Source organism: Malania oleifera, chromosome 2 (genome assembly GCF_029873635.1).
Source record: "Malania oleifera isolate guangnan ecotype guangnan chromosome 2, ASM2987363v1, whole genome shotgun sequence".
Lineage (NCBI taxonomy): Eukaryota > Viridiplantae > Streptophyta > Magnoliopsida > Santalales > Ximeniaceae > Malania > Malania oleifera.
In genome coordinates this window covers 130972734-130979451 of record NC_080418.1, presented here as the reverse complement: position 1 = coordinate 130979451, position 6718 = coordinate 130972734, and positions in this window count along the sequence as shown.

Here is a 6718-nt window from a genome sequence, read left to right as displayed (position 1 = left end):
GGTGCGCAGATGAAATATGTAAGTCAAGTAGATTATTTAGTTCATTATTTTATTCAAAACATCAGTTGTATTCTTATTTCTTTATTTTCATCATTTTCATGACTGAAAATAGGCAAAGATGCTTGAGCTAAGGGATGCTCCTATTACAAACGGCAGTCAGCCAATGACGGATGACGAGATTTCCACTCAGGTGCTTGGACAACAAAGGGGTGGCTGGTTGAATGGTCTTGGGAGTGGATATGTTGCCCCAACATCATCATCATTTTTCAGTTCGGCATCTCATGCTAGATTGACTAAGAGCGTCAAGCCGTCGAGGCTCAAGTGGAGGAGATGGTTATCTGGATGCAAATGTTGGAAGCGAAGAACCAGTAATTGAAAGAAAAGATGTCGAACTGGGAAGCGGAGATGCAAGCCATGAAGAATTGGGAAGTGTAGATCTAACAAATGATGCGCCAATCCGGTCCAGATGATGCGGGTGACTCCTCTCATTAGAAGCTATGTAAAAAGTAGTTTATCATCCCTTTTTTATGGTTGTCTAAAACTCTTTGGATACTCAACTAATTTACCGGAATAATGAATCTGTCATCTAAAAATTTGAACCATGCTAATTTAATCAAGAGAGACCGAAATAAATGAATTCTTTTAACATATAATAATTGCTAGGAATTAGTATTGGACACAATCTTCATCATCCTTAAAGCTAGGAGCCCCCATTCAAAGCCAATTCAGTATCAAGTTATTCAACAATGCATGGATTTAGTTCGCTTATCTGCTTTTACGGAGTCCTGCATTTAAGCCAGATCAAACTTCTGTCTTGTGTATCACCAACATTGGGAGCAGCTTCTTCCTCTGTAGCCTAGGTGAAGAAGACCATAACAAAAAGGATAATAAACAGAACTACCAGGAACAATATCATCATTATCTGACCCTTGACACTAGCCTTCTTCATGACATGGCTACTTTTTTCTGCAAGAGCCCAAAGGAAAAAATATTTTATTTTTGGGATAACAAAAATTCCATTAATGACTCAAGGAGGTACAAAAGATGGCATTCTATATTTTATATTTCTTTATATTTAATTATTTATGATTTCGCAGTTTATTTTCACTTATAATCAATCAAGTAGTTAAAAGAAGCAAATGCATGCTTCTTCTCGCCAATTGGTTAGAATTTACTAAGAATCATTCTCAAAAAACATGCGATATATATGGTTTTAAGAAGTTTGCTAATGCAAAAAACAAATTCAAGGATGCGGTGTGCGTTACCCATTACATAATGTCCATGACAGCCCGCAACCATGACTGCTATTTTTAGGGTGGAAATTATATCAAAGATGATCAATTATTCAATGGCGTGTACTAAATCAGGATGATTTTGCATGTCTTTGCTGCAATAATTCTGTTATCACCAAAATTTTTTGTTGTGTTGTGGACTATTTTGTGTCATGTTATGTAACTTGAGACACGTTTACCCTTCAAAATTTTCATTGTGCTTTGCCCTTTGCCAAGTTTTATATGAGGACCACTTAGCACATTGTTGTTTGTATTTAATCATAGAACATATCTTAGCGTTTACATTTTTTTTTTCCCAGCAAAATTTAAGCGGCCTATTATGAATTGGTTGAACATGTAGAGCAGCGAGTCATGAAGCTACAGTCCTATGTGGTGCTTCATATTACATTTAAATATAAAGGGAGCACTGATGATATGGACTTTATTTGAACATCTATGTAATTTCTGTTATACTAATTTTTGTGATCAGATTTATGCAGTTTTTAGAATTGCGTTTTCTTTTCGATTCTTTTGATCTAGGAAGAATTTTGGCTCATTTGTATACTATATAGAGAATAGGGTTGTGTGAATGTTTAAGTTACTGTGTCAATTTCTATTATTTCCATTAACAATTTGAGGCTTTGAGCATCCTTGAGTTGTTGCAGTATTGGCATGCCTTCTAGTGGAAAATTGTCATTGCTTGGTTGAATTCTTATTCGGTGGGACCTAGAAGTTCTCATATGAAGTTTAATGGTCACTTTGGCATCTCACTTTTTTATTTGTTGCAAAGCTGCAATCTGTTGGTCAGTTGAAATTGACTTATTCAGTTGTCATGTGACTTCAAACTTCAAATGGTTTACATGTCTGCTAATTGTTTGCCTTCATTTTAATTTTATCCTTAATTCGATGTTGCCCGAAAATCTTTGTTATTATATGCATTGTCCACATATGTGAGTTCTCTTGGATATTATTAGGCTCTGTGATTTTGTATGTAATTTCAGTTTGTACATGTGGCAGTTGCGCTCCTCACTGGCAAGACAAAAATTGCCAGTCTATTCTTCTTCTTTTTTTGGTTTTGTTTTTTTTTTTTTATTTATTTTTTTGTTTTTTGCAATTTTGTTTAGAACTAGAATAACACTAGACTGCAGATAATATCTTGGCCTAATTGATAATTTATTTGTATTTCAAATTCTAAAAGAAGAATTCCAGCATGGCTTATGCAGCCTAGCTGCACTGAAATCTTCAACTTAATCATGGAGTAAGGTGACCAATTGTTATTGCGGCAACAACTGTATGGAAGGTGGCTTCACCCATTGATGAAATATAGTTTCGTGAATTGCATGCTTTTGTGACTTGCAAGTTTGGGAAATATTCTATTTATAGACGGCATGCTGCTGAAAATTTGTTGAAAATTTTAGGGAAAGGAAAAAAAAATTCAAAAGAAACCAATTTTGGTCTATGTGATATAATTTTTCTTTGATTTCTTGCTTGCTTGGTGGTTATGCCAAATTTGGTTGGAGTCTGTTATTTAGGTTTGAAGGTTTAAGATTAATTTATGTGCAGCCAAAAATTGATTGTTAATTGCCAAAAAACTAGATTAAAAATAATATAGGGTCCATCGGAATGGATGGAACACTAGAGGAAGTGGCATTGTTTCCCATGCAAGTTTGTAGAAATTTGTTTCCCATTTTGCTTGTTCGTTCCTTCCTCCCACTCATTTTAGAGTAGCTAATGGCAATAGAAAGTTTAGGAGGATGCTTGGCCTGGTTACAGTCGTTGGAGTAGATGATGCTTCATCTTCTTAAGATTTCCACTCTTCACAATGCACGTATCATCTCTTTCTTTTCTTTGGAGAGGAGCTCTCTTTCTTGGGCTTTTCATTTTATAGTGAATCTTATACCAACTGTGTCTACTTTATGAAATATGTTGTTTACGGGATAATCCACTATATTCTGATATATATGTTTTATGGGATGTATGAACACGTTATATTATTTAATGCTTATTATATAAAGCTCCTGTGCATTCGCAAAATTCATTACTAGTTTGATTATTGTGAATTGTTATTGTAAACACCTAGGTTTGGAGCATAGCTCTATGGAAAATGTCATATTTATAGCAAAAATGCTGCCAAAATTTTTCAAAAAACATATACTAATTTTTTTAACTTTCTTAATTTGTAGGGTTTGCAACTATGACAACGTCAGGACGATGTCATGCACTACGGATGCAGCTTTTCACTTTTTTTGTTATCTGAACAGATGAAATGTATTTGTATTTAAATTTGAATTTGTATACTATATTTGAATTTGAATTTGAATTTGTATAATATATTTGTATTTAAATTTGAATTAGAATTTTGAATAATTTATGAATTTTATTACAATTATGGTTTAATGTTATGTATAAAAAAATGTAATTTAATTACAGATTTCTACAAGAATTAATAATTGAAAAATAAATTAACTTCACCACTAATTGTCCAATTTATGTACTAGTGACGATTTCAAAATCGTCACTAAATCCATAAGTGACGGTTCTGCAGAGCAATAGTGACGGTTCTAAAATCGTCACTAATAATAGAGTAATAGTGACGGTTTTAAAACCGTCACTAATAATAGAGCATTAGTGACGGTTTTAAAACTGTCACTAATAATAGAGCAATAATGACAGTTTTAAAATCGTCACTAATAATAGAGCATTAGTGATGGTTTTAAAACCGTCACTAATAATAAGGCATTAAGGACGGTTTTAAAACCTTCACTAATAATAGAACAATAGTGATGATTTTAAAACTATCACTAATACTATACCTTTAGTGACGATTTTTGGTCGATCCGGTGTAAATTCTATAGTGGCGGGCTTAGGTTTTTAGTGACGGTTTTAATGCGTCACTAATACTCTATTATTAGTGATAGTTTGAAAAATTCGTCACTAATAATCTTATTTTTTGTAGTGCATAGACAAGTAGTGATGTTTGCTCAGTCGTCACTCATAATTGACAATTAGTGACAGTTTGAATCCATCGCTAATGCTCCAAGAACCATCGCTAATATTTTTTCGGGATAATTTATGCGCAAAAAGTGGTTTCTCGTGATAGTTCGAATGGGAAAATTTGTTTTTAGTAACGAAATTATTAGTGACGATTTTAAAACCATCACTAATACGACACTATTAGTGACGGTTGCTAAAATCATCACTAATTCTCACACTATTAGTGACAAAATTAAAATTGTCAGTAATAATTTCGTCACTAAAAACGAGTTTCTTTGTAGTGTCCCCTTTTAAATTTCCTTTTCTCCCTATTATTTAATTACTATAATTTATGGGTCTCCACATTCCTTTCTGCTTATAAAATTGCATCCTCGAAATTTGCTATCTGTGTTATACACCATCTTCTAAGGAAAAAATTGGTTACTTATTTTATTAGTTACCCTCACTTATGACGGAGGAATACCGTTGTTAAACTTAGGGTTCTGGGAAATTACAAGTATACACATAAAAGAAAATTCTTCCAAACCCAAAAACGTTATCTATCCAACAACCTAAAATCCCACTTATACTTACATCATCTTGCTCTGTGATTACGCGCCAATAATTCTATCACAAATAATTCAAACTTTATTTGAACTATTTCTGGACCCAAAACCCGCCTTTCGCTTACTTTATCCCAAAAAAAAGGAGAACGACATATCCTACCATATAACGCTTCGTATGGTGCCATGTCGATGCTAGCCTAGTAACTGTTATTATAAGAAAATTCAACTAGCGGCAAAAACTGAATCCAGCTACCCCTAAAATCTAGCACACATGCACGAAGCATATCTTCTAATGTTTGAATTGTTCTCTCTGTCTGACCATCGGTCTGGAGGTGGAAAGTTGCACTGAATGCTAATTGTGTACCCATAGCCCCTTGAAAACTTTTCCAAAATCATGAAATAAACCAAGGATCCTGGTCTAAGACTATGGATACTGGTACACCATGGACACGAACTATCTCCTTAACATATATTTAGGCCAGTTTGTCCATGGAATAGCTGACTTTAATAGGGATGAAATGGGAAGTCTTCATCAGACGATCAACAATTATCCAAATTGCATTCAATCCCTATTGCACTTGTGGTAGTCCCATAACAAAATTCATAAAGACATGGTCCACTTCCATTATGGAATGAAGAGTGGCTGCAACTGTCCAGTTGACCTCTAGTGTTCAACCTTAACTTGCTGGCACGTCAAGCACTGCTCCACAAATTCTGCAATTTCCCTCTTCATGCCACTCCATCAAAAATAGTCTCCCAGATCCCTATATATTTTTGTACTGCTAGGATGAACAGTGTATAGAGATATGTGTGCCTTTTCTAGAATCATTCTCTAAATGCTATCATCCGTGGGCACCCACATTCTGGTGCGAAATCTTAAAGCCCCATCATAAAAAATGTTGAATTCCTCTCTCTAACCATCTTGTATTTTGGCTATTATTTTTAATAATTCTGAATCACCCCCCATGAGCACCTTTAATCCTTTTATATAATGTAAGCTATACAACCATACAGGCAATAAACGCCTGAGGTTCATCTTCAACTAACTCCACACCAAAACTTTCTAAGTCCATATGAGTTGGGTGCCTGATTGCTACTGCTAACTGTGTTGTATCCTCTGATTTACGGCTAAATGCATCACCCACCACATTTGCTTTACCCGAGTGGTAACTTATGGTGCAATCGTAATCCTTTATGTGTTATAAGCATCTCCTTTTCCGCATATTCAACTCTTTTTGTGTAAAGAAATACTTTAGACTTTTATGATTATAAAATATTTCACATCTCTTGCTATATAAGTAATGCCTCCATATCTTTAATGCGTGCACCACTGTAGCCAATTCTAGGTCATGAGTAGGGTAGTTCTTCTTGTATTCTTTCAACTGCTTGGACGCATGCTACCACCCTACCATGTTGCATCAGTACACAGCTGAGCCTTTTTAAAGATACGTCACTGTAAATTAGATAATCATCACCTTCTGATGGAATCTTCAGTACTAGTGCAGTGACGAGCCACTGTTTTAATTCCTGAAAACTCTGCTCGCATTCTTCATCCCATGTAAATTTGGAATTTTCCCTGGTTAAATGCATGAAATTTCCTGATAAGGCTGAAAACCCCTCAACAAATCAATGATAATAACCTGCCAGTCCCAAGAAACTTCAAACTTCTTGCACGTTCTTTGGCCTAGCCCAATTCACCACCGCATCAATCTTGCTGGGATCCACTGAAATACCATCCCCTAAGATCACATGACCCAAAAACACAACCTTTGCAAGCCAGAACTAACACTTGCTAAACTTGGCATAAAATTTTTTCTCCTTGAGTGTTTACAATACCTGTCTCAAATGCACCTCATGATCCTCAAAACTTCTCGAGTAAACTAGTATATCATTAATAAAAACCACTAC